Here is a 15,788-nt window from a genome sequence, read left to right on the forward strand (position 1 = left end):
GTGTTCTAAACAACAGTCCTGCTTCAGGTTCCTGTATTATTTAAAAATTTCTAGAGTAATATGCAGAACTCCTTTTGCTTGAACATTCAGTCCATTAATCGTTATTTCAGCTGTTTGAAAAAAAGATTATCACAATGAACAAACAAAATGTTATTGAGAACAAATCTCGAAATGAAAAAGTTAATCAAGATAGCAAATGAGAAAAAGACAATGGACAAGATGGAATTTTATCGGGAGCAAAGCTTGAAAGGAGTACATTAATCAAGACAACAAATTTTGCCAAGATTGAAAATAAATAAGATGACAACAGGTGCCCCAGATATCACAGCACGAGCTTCCTTACATAAGCTTTCTAAAGACCATTCTGAATTTAATATGTATTTAGGGAATCTACAATACTTTGTTGATGCCCCAAGATGTCTTCTCCCCTTATTGATTCAAGTATAGCGAGACCACCACATGCCCCTGATCTTAATCAAAATTTGAGATGTTCCGTTTACCTCATGTCCCATCAAAATTTGAGCCGCCTTTTCAGGTTTTCAACTCAAATCCCTTCTAGTCTCAAGGCGCCCTTTACGGGTTTTCACCTTGGCCTCTCCCTTTTTTTTTTGAAACTTAAAGTGTCCTTTACAGGTTTTCACTTTGGTCCTCTTTCTTCAAGTAAAATATATCTTGACTGAATTTGAGTTTACAGGATTTGCCAGGCTTTTACCATCCATCTCGCTCAAGATTAAAGCTCCTCCAGAAAAGGCCTTCTTGAGGTGTGATCGGATCACCTTGAAAAGTGGTTATTTTTAATAAACGATTTGATTTTATTAAAACAACAATTTTGGTCCACGAAATTCAGAAGACAGGTTCGGGAGTCGGTTACATACGAGGAAGGATTAGCACCCTCGTAACGCCCAAAAATTGATACCTTGTTGATTAGCTAATGTCTTGATGTCGAAAATTGAGAACTTGGAAGAATTAAAAATACAATCCTTGTATTAAAATGAAAATTTGAAGAGAGAAGCATACTTTCGCGTTATTCGAGATAAAGAATCACATCCCGTAAGTTAGGACACGATATCTAAAATTCTCGATATGAGAATAAATACCGAAAAATTTTATTTTGAAAGAGTTTGATTATCCCAGGTTATAATTAAAAAAGATTATGTCCCGTAAGTTAGGACACAAATTTTTTCTTAATTCCTGGTGAGATTTAAAAACTTTAATTGAAATGATTTGTGTATTTAAATTTTCAAGAAAATCGAAACCCCGTAAGTTAGGATACGATTTTCTTGAGTTTCTAAATACAGAATGTTATTTTATTTTTGAAAATTTTTCTTTTTTCGAATTTTGAGTAAAAAGGTAGTATAATATTTAACGAGATATAAATTTAATTTATACAAATATCATGTGAAGGCAAACAATTATTTCATATGATGTAGCACGATAACAACATAAGATAACTATATTTGTAGAATATTTAAAGGGTAAATAATAAATCATAAAATACAATAGTAATAATGACATAACATACATCATCATAAAATATACATATAACATTAAAACTAACAAACATTAGTGCCAATATATGAACAATAATAATGGAAGTAATAACAATAATAATAATGAAATAACAATACTAATAAATCTAAATATTAAAAATGCTTGAAAATAACAATTAAATAACTAATAGAATAAGATTGCAATAATAATCGGTTAAAAATTAATAAAAGGATAAAATAAAAAGATGAATAAATAAGATAAAACCTATGTAATGTTGACAAAAAAAAGAAAAAAAACGAAAGTAAATAAATAACATTAAACGAAGTAATAAATAAAATTATTTTGTTTTCTTTCTTAATAAAATCAAACAAAAAAAAATGAATAAGTAGATTAAGGATCGAATTGAAAACGGACCGAAATTTAGGGGTCAGAATCGTAAATAAACAAAGAAGGTGGCTCGGGGCCAAAATGAAACACGCTCAAAGGACGAGGGACCAACTGGGAAATATTCCCAACCCCCAATCACGGTGTTTCAGCTTGTACCAAAATGAAACTATTAGTAAATTCAATGGCCAAAATATAAAAACAGTAAAGACCCAATTGCGCTACAGCTCGAAAGGGGAGGAGTCTTGCGCGCAAATAACCCCCTTTATGAAAACGCACGGATCCCCCTTGGAGCGGGTCATATCACGCGCGGGTCAGGGGGCCAAATGGCGCCGTTTCATTCCTGATAAAGAATAAAAAATAGTAAAAAAAAACCTATTCAGTTTCCTTTTTTTTGTTAAAAAACAGAGAAAGCTCTTAGCTTTTCTCTCTCGGTCCTCCACCTGGCCTAGGGTTTTGGCCATAGCCGCCGCCGCCTCCATGGCCTATAGTCGGAGTTGCGTGAGGGGTTAACTTTGGCCACCGTTTTAAACCCTTTTGAAGGCCGAACTACATGAACCCGAGAGTTAAAAAAACCTTGAACCCGCCTTATCAAGGCCGATATCGGCGACGGAGATAGAAAAGTAAAATATAAAAATGAAAAAAATAAAAATAAACGCAGAAGAAAAGAATAAGAATCGGAAATGCTAAGAAATCACCTTTGAAACTATTTTCTCTTTTCTTATTTCTTAAAAAAATGTTTTATGTAGTTTTATGTAGGTTTCGTGCTAGAAAACTTGTGGTTACCTTTAGATAATTGTTGAATTCTGTGGAAAAAACAACATGATTGACAAAATTAATTAAATGTATTTAAATTAATTAAATAAATAATATTTTTAAAATATAAAACTTATTATTGAGTAAAATAAATTATATGAGTTGATTTAAAAACTAGATAACACATATTAGTGTACTAAATATATTAAAGAGGCCCAATAAGCTCATTTTAAGAGGGATGAGTGGCACAATGAGTTTTGAACTCAATGTGCACCGTCCACCATGGATACTCCTAGTGGGAGTTAGTGTTTTCTATTAAAATATTATTATTATTTTTTCTTCTTATTTAAGTAAAACTCTTGTGGTTCTTCTCTAATATATAAGGACTATGAGTTAAGTAGAAAAACAACTCTAAGTGTAGTTACTCTGTTGAAACATAGTGATATTTATTTTTCTAAAATAAATTCTATTTTCATGAGAACTCGATTTTGGTTTCTTACCAATGGAGAGAATTAACTTTCCCCACAATAAAGTTACATTTTTTTGTTGTGTGTTCACTTCAGGATTTAGAGCTTACTCTCTAAGCACAATGAGGGTTCAAGAATAACAAAAAAAGTTTGTGTTAGTCAAAAGCTTGGAATCTACTAGTCTCGCCAAGCGAAAAACAAACGTACTAATTTTGTTAACTTTATTGTTACAAATAACACTAAGTTCTCAAGTTTTAAAAGATTTTTAAAAATCGGCTGTGCAAACAAACACGTTTTCTAAATTGAGTTTTTCAACATTTGGTACCAAAACCAGGTTGTGCTACGTTTATAATGTAATTTGATTACCGAATTATCTACACTCTCTATTTGATTGATTAAGTTTATAAGTGGCATTCTTAATTTATGCATGTTTTCAAATTATGTATGTGAATGGATGTTTTTGGATATTATATAATATTTTTTATTTTATAATTTTGCCAAAAATTATGGTTCCTAGAATTAGACCTGTTGTATTTAGGTTTAATTATTTTTAGGTTTGTAATTAGTGTAACACCCTATACCCGACTTGGTCACCAAGCCCGAATATCAGGATGTCACACTATCGTCTCATGTCATACTCATAGTAAATTGTCACATCATTAAGAAATCGTCCTCTTTATCTGTCAAACATATATCAATCATCATTAGAACATGCCAAACATACTTTAAATAAACTTATAGTAGTAATTGAACATGCATTAAGACCACTTAGCAAAATTTCCAAGACAATCACGTAGGTATTGATACTAGGACAAGGGTATCGATATTTTCCTTGCACGGTATTGATATCGTTTGCAAAATCAGTACCAAATTAGTATTCTGTTTCTCGTTTAAAAATAAAAACCTGGAAAGTATCCATATAATTGAAAAAGTATTGATAAAATTGCCCCGAGTATCGATAATCATGGTATGGTATCGATACCAAATTACGATTTTGACTTTCTACACATTTGAAAATCATAAAAGTATCATTTTTACAACACGAATATCGATTCCTCTGCTCCAAACTAGAAAAATACAACATACTTGAGCATATAAATCATTTCAACATGCACCAATCCATCATGCTAACATATCGTCACCAAACAAACATCAAAACGACAGTAATAACAGTCTCAAACATTGAAAGGAAGTCTGAGAAATAATCAATATAATATAAACAAATCTCATAACTTAGGAACAAATAGTCTATAGAGGCATCTAAAACATCATGACAAATATTAGTAAAAGTCTACCACATTGCCTTATTCCCAAAATGAAAACAAATAACAATAACACCTACAAAATAATGGAAAATGACTTGCTTGGATCACTGCACACACTGACACTTAACTACTCTACAAGGGTTTAAAAGGAGTGGGTGAGCTTAACAAGCTCAGTGAATACCTAGAAAAACTACGATACAAACAACTCATCAATCATTAACGAAACAACCATAAAGCACAACCACAACAATTCAACCTCTAGTGTCATATTATACTCACTCATGCATTATTTACTAGTTCATTTACATGGTAATCACATTAACTTTTAAGCATATATATCACATTACACATATAATCACATAACATTTAAGCATATATCACAATTCTTATATAATCACGTAACATTCAAACATATATCATAATACTAATATAATCACTTAGCATTCAAGCATATATCACAATACTAAAAAACATGTTTGTAGATATATTACATAATATTGTCACATATCATATAAACACATATCACAATACACACATATTCATAATTTAAGATAATTTGGCACTTGAGCTATGAAACATAAAAGTGAGCTCTATCATCACTAATCGGATACATAGATCTCCAATAAGGCAGCAACAAAGAAAACTAAGAAAATACTTAGAGCGAAAGAGAGCACTCAGGAGTCTGGTAGTAGCGATTTCCCTCCACTCTTAAGGCACAAACCACATAGGGAGCTTGTTACTGCAGTTATCCCTACACCAACAATTCCTGCCCTTCTTGAAATCCTTCCATCACTTAAAGAGTCTGCCCATTTACCGAATTCTCCTATACTTTCCTTTGATCTTATATTGCTAGAAAATCTATTGGAGTCAATTTCAAGGATTGAATCAACTATTTCCCCTCCTCAAATACAAAATGCTTCCCCTGATGGAACAGGAAGTATCTTCCCTTGGTAAGCTCTTTTAGAGTCAGTGCCCATTTATTTGTCTCTCAACTCTACATTCCAGCAACAATAGAGTTTGATACCTCCCTAGCTAAGAGAATCTTTATTTTATTACCTTACATCCACTTCTGATGAAGATCCTCTAACACTTATGGCCCAAGTCTTGGAGATCATGTCTGTTGAGCATGACCTTTGGAGTGGGGGCTTTTAGAGAAGCTGGCAAGTATTATCACAACAAGTTGGTGGGTCTAGAAAGAGTAGTAAAGACTGACGAAGATTCCTTTTCTGAATTGCACCAGAAATGTTAATAATCCTCTAATTTGATTGGGAGGTTAGATACCTGTAACGTTGGGGTTTGTGCAAGTGTACACAGTCGTTATCAAGTAATAAGTAAGTATCGAGTTATCATCTCCATAGGGATTGTATTTGTGCTAAGTCACTTAATTTGTAAAATTATATTAACAATTTGGTAAATAAAAACACAATATAGTTGAGAAGTGGTGATTAAAATATATTAAACTAAATGCAATGATCTCTAATGCAAATTATCCTAACTATGCAAACTATATGAATGAAATAGATTTTAGTAAAATTAAACACAATTTGCAACAATTATAACATAAATAAACCAGGACAATTACTTTAATTAAACTCAATTTATTATCAACATGCTTAATAACATTTAGAAAAACATTCCATGGCAAGTCGATCTTTCATGAGTTTGGAAACCACGTTAGGTCTTTTCAGAATCCTTTACTTAGTAAATACGCATTTTACTGATCCTTATTTACTAAGGGTTTCTTAGCATTCGTGTGAGGTAACAGGGACGTGTTAGGTTTGAAACAATTTAATTACACAAATCTAAAAACTATGCAGATAATAGAGCTTGGTTAGAGTTGTTATGCAGCCTACAATTCAATCGGGTTAGGAACTAAATTGAGCATGCACATTTCAATTATGCGTCCATTAGCCGTCGTCTAGTTAGGATCGCTCAGCTAATTCAGGTGCATTTCAATCACGTATGAATGAAATACAGACTTAATTTTAATTGAAAACATGATCGATTGAGGCACAAACATTATAAGCATGAATCAAATAAATATTATTTAATCAAAATAGTCATCCTAGCTTAAATAAAATTAAGCTAACATTGTTGTAAACAAGAACAAAGAACACATAGCAAACATCTTTATATTAAGTTAAAGAAAAGAAATATTAAACCCAATTCAAAGTGGTTGTCACCCAAGACTCTGACTGACAAGACTCCTTCGCTTCTTTGTGTTGCTCCTTTGCTGATGACTCTCCAAGGTGGTTGACCAATGGTTCTTTAAGAGGCTTAATTGCTAAAATCCTTATGAAAGGATGATGAAGGGGAAAGATAGCTAAAAGAGTTGAGAGAATGATGAATGAGTGAGAGATGATGGGATGAGGGATGATTGAAAAAGTGAGAAATGAGCTCTTATTTATAGGTGAGGCAATGGAGCTAGTTTGCTAAAAATAGGAGTGTCCATCCTTTGAAACTTCCTCCAAGAGTGGCCAGCCATGAATTGAGGAAAGGTGGCTGATTTTTCCTTATTTTTGATCAATTTGAATGCCACAACAACTCAAGACTAAGACTCGGTCATCAGTAAATCTTCGAGAAAATCTCTGATTTCTTTAACTCTTCAAGGACTTTGTATAATTAAACCAAAAAATGGTTTATGCCATCCATGTGCAGCCAAAAATTGGGTTGACTTGGTCCCCAATTTGGACGGTTTTGCAATTAGAAGAAAACTTTCAGACCTATCCAAAAATAGTAGATAGTTTAGAGGACCAAATAATATAATTTAACCACTTTAATTAATCAATTTACTTAATTAATTAAAACCCAATTTATTAATGAAATATTAAAAATGAATTATTAAATATAACTTTATATTTTATTATTTAATTTAATAATGCATGACCCACTTTATAGCTTAAAAATATAATATGCTCAAATTAATATAAAATAAGCCATTTTATGCATGAAAACTATATATTAAAGTACAAAATCACATTTTAATAATTTCTATGTCCTAATTTCATATTTTTGCATATTTCATTAATTTATTAAACAATTACTTGGTTTTAACAACAAATTTAAGTAAAAAGGTGATGAATTATATAGGAAAAATCCTATATATTTTTTAGTTTACACACCCTCAAAGTTAAATCAGTGCTCGTCCCGAGTAATGTTCATGCACAACACAAAGTCTTGCTAAGGCAAATTTTGCTAAGAGTGTAAGTAGCATTAATCTTTTTCTCATAATCATGCATCAATAAATTCATGCTCATAGACCTTTTTTATTAACAAGTAACTCATATACAAACATTTTGAAAATTTTATTCTAAGTTTCAAGAGATATCAACATGAATCATAGTTTGCATGTATGTCACAACCATAGATAATATTCTTTATTCAACACAATTTCTCATCAATCAAGCAAAACAATCATAAGACTTATTTATGATCTTCATATGTTGAACTTAGTACTTCCTCTCCATTAATGTAGGTGACATAATCACCAAATCAATAGGTCTTTTATAATGTTGTAATGGAGCTTGGTTGAAGGTGGGGATTTTAAGAGATGAGACATTTCGGTTTCAAAATCTTAACCTTTAACTTGTCTTGGATTTCTTGAAATTTAACCTTTTTCTTTAATTGAACCTTTGGAACACCCCCAAACTTATTTTGAACTCAAGCTCATACAATTTTTCCTTTTTGGAGACTGAGTGAACTTTTCTTCACTCTTTCTTTGTCTTTATTGTTTTTTTTAAGTATAAGCACATACATCTTTATGAAAATTTCCTCAAATGTTGATTCCCAAGACAACTTTAGTTAAGATAGGTGCACAAAATTAGGATAATTTTAAAAAGATGGTACTGACTTATAATGTAGGTTTATTACAATGAACAGACCTTTAAGCTCAAAATTATAGTTTCAACAGTCTAATATCATAAGGTGGGCTTGAAAAGGCTCAAACGATCCAAAGAAAAATGGTGCCTATATCATTTTAAATTTTTATGTCCCCTAGGATTTCCCCTCAATAAAGTTACTAAGTCAATTCTAAAGATATAAACCTTCATGCATGTCTAATCTCAAGAGAAACTAAGTTTTCATGGCAAACATTACCTAAGACTAAGATCATAAAAATATTCTATTTTTCATGATAACATTCAATCACTCAGATAAAATCATCATTCATGCTTGCATACAAGCTATCTTATTAAAAAGAATTTCTCTAAACATTCATTTATTAAGACATACTTATGAAAGAATGATTCGAAACATACTTGAAAATTTTAAAAATTTAAGCAATTTGCCTTACCCTCCTTTAAAAAGAATCAATGTCCTAATTGCGAGAATAAAGTAATGAATGAAAACTGAACACCAGGTAGGGTTGTAAAGAAAGAAAGGTGAGTCATTAAGACTGCTTAAATACCAAGTCTTTCTTAATAACCCAATCCTAGACATGTTCATTCCCATTGCCACATCACTTAATCTTTTTCTTTCTAAAGAAGTATTTATTCATGCGTGCTATGTTTTATTTTGCAAAAAATAAATCCTAATTACTAAAGAAATAAATTCTTAAAAACCTAAAAACAATTAAATAAATAACAAGACAAGAATCTCCCCTTTTATTTTTCTGACTTATTCCCCTTGTCTTCTTTAGCTCCATCTTCCCTTGTATCATTAGTCTCTTCCATCCATGTCTCAAAGATAGCATCTGGGAACTCAGGAACAAAAGTATTAGAGATATTTTTTAAAGTATTTCGAATTGAATCATCTCTAATTTTTGCATATTTCCAGTAAGTTTGTTGTTGATTGTGTATGAACTTGCACATATCCATCAAAATTGACAACTCTGATTTCCTTGAAGAACTTGCAGAAGTCGGCATGGGAGTTGTATATTCAGGTTCAACACTTAGCTTGACTGGTTCTTCTTCTGGCTCAACCCTAGGTTCAGGGTTTTCAGCTCCTTCAGCTGGTTGAGGACTATTTGGTTCCTTATTAGATTCGTCTTCTTTAGTGCCTGTAATTGAATCAGCTTCAGTTTCTGTTTTATTTGTTGACTCTTCGATTTCTGGCTCAGTTGGTTCCTCTTGCTCACCTTGGTTCAACTCATGCACTCTTTCTACCAACCATTCAAGATCATGACTTGTAATACACCCTTGAACATATTGCCCCTTCAGATTTGCTTATGTTTTAACACGATCCCTTAAGCAAAGTGAAGTGATGAATGATGGGAAATAAGCACTTTCTGCCTTCCTTTTTAGCATAATCATGAATCTCATTGAGGATAATGTTCCCAACATTAATGGATTTTTCTATCAAGATTGCATTTAACAAGAGCATCCGTTCTATCGAGATGGTGGAATTGTGTGAGATAGGCATAAAACTATAGCGAACAAAATAAAATCATACCTTTGCTACTGGTTTCAAGTAATCTCTTCGACAAGAATGACTCTCATACTTTCTTATAATCCATTGGGATCCTGGATTTGTCACAACATCAAACACTTGTTGAAGAAAATCCCAATTGCTATTGCTCATCGTAGGGTAGTACTCATCTTCTTCAACATTAGGTAAATTAAACAAATCATCGATGAACTTAGAAGTAAGGGGTACCTTTTTCTTTCGAATGATGACTTCAGTAGCATCTTGCATAGTCAAACTAGCGTAGAATTCTCGAACTAGTTCATCATCAAGAAGTGAACAAGCATCACAAAATAGTTTTGATTTGAGAGCATTGATTATCTTTTTAATTGGCACAGGAACAACCATCACATCATTGCTCTTCAAGTTAAAAACTTTTTCTGGCATCGTAGGTTGATGCTTGAAAATTAAATCAAATCGCTCTTTCACTTCTTCATCAACCACAATTGGGTTTTCAGGAGTAGTCTTTGACGATCTAGTTCTTTTGCGAGACATGGTATTTTCTCGAAAATTTAGCAGAGTGTCTACACAAGAGAGAAAAGAGAAATCGGCAAAGTTGGTATAATTTGCTACGGCAAAAATCTTGCGATAGCAAGGATGGTGCGGCAAAAATCTTTTTGCGGCAATAATAGGGGATTTCAGTAAAAAAAGAGAAAAAGACTAGGGTTTCTTTCGGGATTTGAGGTTGACGGCACAAAGAAGAGATGTAGGGATTTTTAGGGTGGAAGCAAATTGCTTTGAGGGATATGAAAATTAGTAGAATGAAGAAGGGTTTATATAGGGAAATATTAGGGCAACATGTAGCAAAAATTTAGCTACATTAAAGTTACTTGGGCGGCAAGTAATGGGTGTAACGACAAAGCCTTTTTTTTCCTCCTTTTTGCTATCTTGGGCCTCAAACTCAGACTGTATCTTAAAAAAAAACTGATTAGTACTTGGGCCAAATTTGACCTCCTTTATTAACATAAAAATTTAAAATTTAAACTGAACAAAATGAAACTTAAAAATTTTAATTAGAAAATTTCCTCTTAACAAATTACATTAAATTAATTCTCAGGAAAGGTTGGAGGGGTCACAACATTCCCGCTTAAGTTCCAATCTCCTTAGACAGAATTAAGTAAATGTAATAAGTTAAGAAAATAAGTTGTAACAATTTATTTATTTACAAAATGAGTTCATGAAAAATTAAGGGTCTGCTAATTTGAGCAAAGATTCATTTCGCTCAACTTCACCATCCCAGTAATGTTTGAGACGTTGATCATTAATTTTAAACGTACCTCCGTAATTGTCATATAATTCAATAGCTCTATAAGGATAAACTCGGTATATGGTATAGGGTCCTTTCCATCGAGATTTCAGCTTCCCTTGAAATAACTTCAGCCTTGAATTAAACAACAACACCTTCTGACCTTCTTTAAACTCGCGAAGTTGTATATGACTATCATGCCATCTATTTGATCTTTCTTTACACATTGTGGCATTCTCATAGGAAAACAACCTCAGCTCTTCCAACTCATCAAGTTTTAATATCTTTATCTCACCGGCTTGCTTAAGATCAAAGTTCAACTGCTTCAAAGCCCAGTGAGCTTTATTCTCCAACTCTAATGGCAAATGGCATGCCTTTCCAAAGACTAACCGATAAGGAGTCATTCCTAATGGAGTCTTAAATGATGTTTGATAGGCCCATAATGCATCATCAAGCCTTCAAGACCAATCTTTTCTGCTAAGATGTACTACCTTTTCAAGGATACCTTTGATTTCATGGTTCACTCTTTCAACTTGCCCATTGGACTGAGGGTGATAGGCAGTAGGAATCTTATGCTTCACATCATATTTGTCAAGCAACCACTTAAGCCATTTGTTCATAAAGTGAGAACCTTCATCACTAATAATAGCTCTTGGTGTCCCAAATCGTGTAAACACATACTTATGTAGGAATCGGATGACAACCTTAAGATCTAACATCTGATTCAGAAAATGGTCATTCCGAGTGGCTTTGTTCAACTTTTGTAATCAATATAGATTCTGCAACCGGTAGTGGTTCTCGTTAGAATTAACTCGTTAGGCTCATTTTCAACAATCGTGATTCCACCTTTCTTCGACACACACTGCACCGAACTTACCCACAAACTATCTGAAATAGGATAGATGATTCCTACATCTAACCATTTGATCACTTCCTTTCTCACAACTTCTTACATAATAGGATTGAGCCTCCTTTGCCCATCAATCCGAGCTCTTTCGCCTTCCTCTAAAATAATTTTGTGCATACAAAAAGAAGGGCTTATACCTCGAATATCAGCTATGGTCCAACCAATTGCTTTCTTAAATTTCTTTAAAACAACAATCAGTTGTTCCTCTTGATCTTTCGTTAGTTCTGCTAAAATAATCATAGTGATACGAGTCACAAAGGCCGAACCCAAGTTCAAGAACGTGATAGGCTCAAATTACCACAAGGCCTAATAACGAGATCAAAGGCTCGAAAAATGCATTCCAAACTAAATGGGACCATTCAAGAGTTCGTTAGCAAGGCCTTAGATGCATACACAAAAGAACGAGAAAATCAAGATTCACTTTCTTATTTTCAAAAAAATCAAGAAACTGAATCTTGGCCTAATTTTGCTGTTTGGAGCGATTTCAAGAATCAAGAAAACCATGATTTCAAATCTTGGAAATCTTGGTCCAAGAAACTGAATCTTGCAGCCAAAGCGCATTGGATCTCCGTCACGAGCATCAACGACTCAATTTCGGTAAAAGATGGATCACAAGCCCAAGTTCTTGAAGGCAAGGCCCAATAAGAATTTTCCAAGCCCAAGCAAGAAATCTACCCATATTTAGTTGAAAATCAGGCCAAATTATCAAAGGTCTGAATTTGTAAACATTTTAATTTTCAATTTAAATTTTAGGCTTTAGGAAGGTTACATGTTAAAATTCGGCCCAAAACAGTCCATTTAAGTGCATGGTCGAATTTACCTATTATTTTTATTAATTAGGTTTAATTTTTAAGTTTTCTAATAAGATTAGGATTAGTTTAAGGCCTAATTAAAGGCATGGCCGGCCACCCTTGTACATACTACTTAGAATTTTATTGAAATTTTAGATTTGTTAAGTGCAGAATTTTCTTTGAGGTTTTTCTCCAAGAATTCTCTCTTCAATTTTCTTTAGAAGCTATTTTAACAATCTTTTGATTGTGGGAGCCATATTCAACTTTCTTCTTGCCATTGACATTCTTTGGAGGAGAGATTAGAGCCGTTTGAAGGGAGTTGTGAAGTCATTCGGGATTTCAAGGCTTCTTAGGACTTTAATTTAGTTTCTTGCTGTTTAATTTCTTTTCTTAGATTCTGCTTGTGCCGATTCTTTTATCTAACTTATTTAATCTTCTTTTTGAATTTCCAGCCTCTTTAATATTCAAGAAGACTGATCGGCACTCTTTCTTGGAGCCAAATTCGATTAAATCCATCTTTTCCCAATTGATCTTGCCGAATTCTTCTTGTCAAATCTGATTGAATTCGGTTGCTGGAATTTTGGGGGAAATTGAGTTGCAATTTCAATTTGGGAAAATCGACATCTCCTTGGGTTTCAAGAATCATTTTAGTCCATCAATTTCTTTCTTTTGTTCTTGTCGCACCAAACCCTAAGTTCTATTAAAATCTGATCGTTTTAATTTTGTTTGCTGGTTTGGTGTTCTTGACAGATTTAGTTGACTGGAAATCAATCTTGGAGTTCAAATTCGTGTTCTTGCATTCCAAAAATACCTCATTCATAAGTGTTTTGATTCTTGGCTGTTCTTTATTGATTTGGGGATTTTTAGTTTCTAGATCTCATTGATTCTAATTAAGTTTTGCTGTTTTATTTTCAGATCTGTTCGTTAGAGCCTCGTAGGAGTTTTCCCATGACTTGACAACTCGATCTTGGTCCACGCGCTACCCTCTATCATTTGGTATCAGATTTTGGGCGTTTTGGGTGTTCTTGGTTGATTTCTACACTGGTCTCTGTTTTTTAAACTACAAACAGTAGTTTTACCCAGAAAAATCTTTGAAAATTGAGTGGGTAAACGTTTTCTGATTGATTTCAAATTTTACATACATATTTGTAGCACTGTGATTGAATATAAAAAAATTTATTCCCGCAAAAAAATTAGTCGAAAAAGTCAAAAAAATAAAAAAATACGAAATCCAATAAAAATTTTAAAAAATATTCAGCGGGTTGAATTTGGTGTCCAAACTTTCCAGATAATAAATTCAATATTTAAGGACATTCTATATTTAATTTCGTCATTTTTCGAGATCAGGAACACCTCAAACGAAGTTGTCAAGTTACTCCGCAGTTTTTCAAGTTTTCTGGTTTCAACAATTTTTATTGATTCTTAGCTGTAGGTTTTCATTTGTTTGCTTTTATTTTCCCTTTACAATATCTAACACATTCTTGTTTCTTGTGTTAGTAGGATTTAAACACGTGCACAATCCTTCCTTGGTGCAACACGAATCAATTGGTGTCTCGTCAGTTTTTGGCATCATAGAGCAAATTAGGATTCTTTGGTAGTCTGGTTCATACACTCTCTAATTGGTTGATATAAACTCTACTAAAGAACTCACAAGACTGAATTCTACCTCATTAAGAATTTGTTATTTCTTTTTGAGTGATTAACGGTGAGGTTTGCTAACTTTTATTTTTTAGTGTTGAGTGTTTATTTTTGCAGGTTTTTGAAAATGTCCAGAGGTGATAATAATGGTGACACATTTAAAAATTCTAACAACAGTTGGACGAACAGGCTACTACACTTCACTTTGACTGCTACCATCAATGAAGTGCGATTGAATCAAGAGTCTCAATATCGAGATCCAATTAAAGAAGATATGGATAACCAGTCTCCTACTCATAGGCGCGGTCCTAGACGTGTCACTAGAACTGATGTTGATTTTCATGATCGTGGACAACCTCTTTGGCAAAACCGAAGTTCACAATTCCCCAATTTCGTGGTAAGAATGACCCAGAAGCTTATTGTGAATGGGAATCTAAGATTGAACTTATGTTTCGGTACTATAAATGTCCGGATGATGAAAAGGTGGCATTAGCAACGCTGGAATTTTTAGATTATGCATTAAGTTGGTGGACTCAACTTGGGGTAAATCGTCATCAGAATTATGAATGTGAGATTTCTACATGGGATGAGTTGAAACATATTATGCGTAAAAGGTTTATTCCACCTCACTACTATAGAGAAATTAAAACAAAGCTGAGAAGACTTGTTCAAGGTAGTAGGACGGTGGATGAATATTTTAAGGAGATGGAGATGCTCGTTCAGAGAGAAAATGTGGAGGAGGATGAGGAAACAACTATGGTTTGATTTATTGATGGTTTGAATAGGTCGATAGCTAATACATTGAGGCTACAAACTTACATTGATTTGGAAGAAGCAGTACACAAAGCCATTGAGATCAAGCAACAATTAAAGGAACAAAGGTTTGGGTCCTTCTCTACTTCACAATATTACCGAGGTAACAATTCCAATTCTGATTTTAAGAGTTCAAAATCACCTTTTGTTACTAATAAGTCTTCTTTGAGTAATGAAAGTAAGCAATCAGATTGGAAAAAAGGAGCTCCTGTTAAAACGCAAACACCTTCTAAGTAGCCCAATTTAGGTAATTCGAGTGTGAAGAGGACTCGTAAGGTTGAATGCTTTAAATGCAAAGGGCGTGGTCATTATAGTAGGGAATGCCCCAACACGAGATTACTTCTTCTGAAAGATAATGGTGAGTATACTCCCGACTCTGATAAAATAGATCCAGATATGCCAGAACTTGTGGATGACAGTGATAATGGCGAAGAGTTGGTCGAACCACCAAAAGAAGGGGACTTTGCTGATTTTCAATGCCTTATAGTTCGCCGAACCCTTAACATCCAGATGACAGATGGTGATAACCAAAGGACCAATATTTTCCATTCTCGGTGTTTTATTAAAAGTAACTTATGTTCACTCATTATTGATAGTGGAAGTTGCTCGAATGTAGTGAGTAGCTATTTG

The sequence above is a fragment of the Gossypium hirsutum genome, chromosome D11, assembly GCF_007990345.1.
Source record: "Gossypium hirsutum isolate 1008001.06 chromosome D11, Gossypium_hirsutum_v2.1, whole genome shotgun sequence".
In the NCBI taxonomy this organism is placed as follows: Eukaryota; Viridiplantae; Streptophyta; class Magnoliopsida; order Malvales; family Malvaceae; genus Gossypium; species Gossypium hirsutum.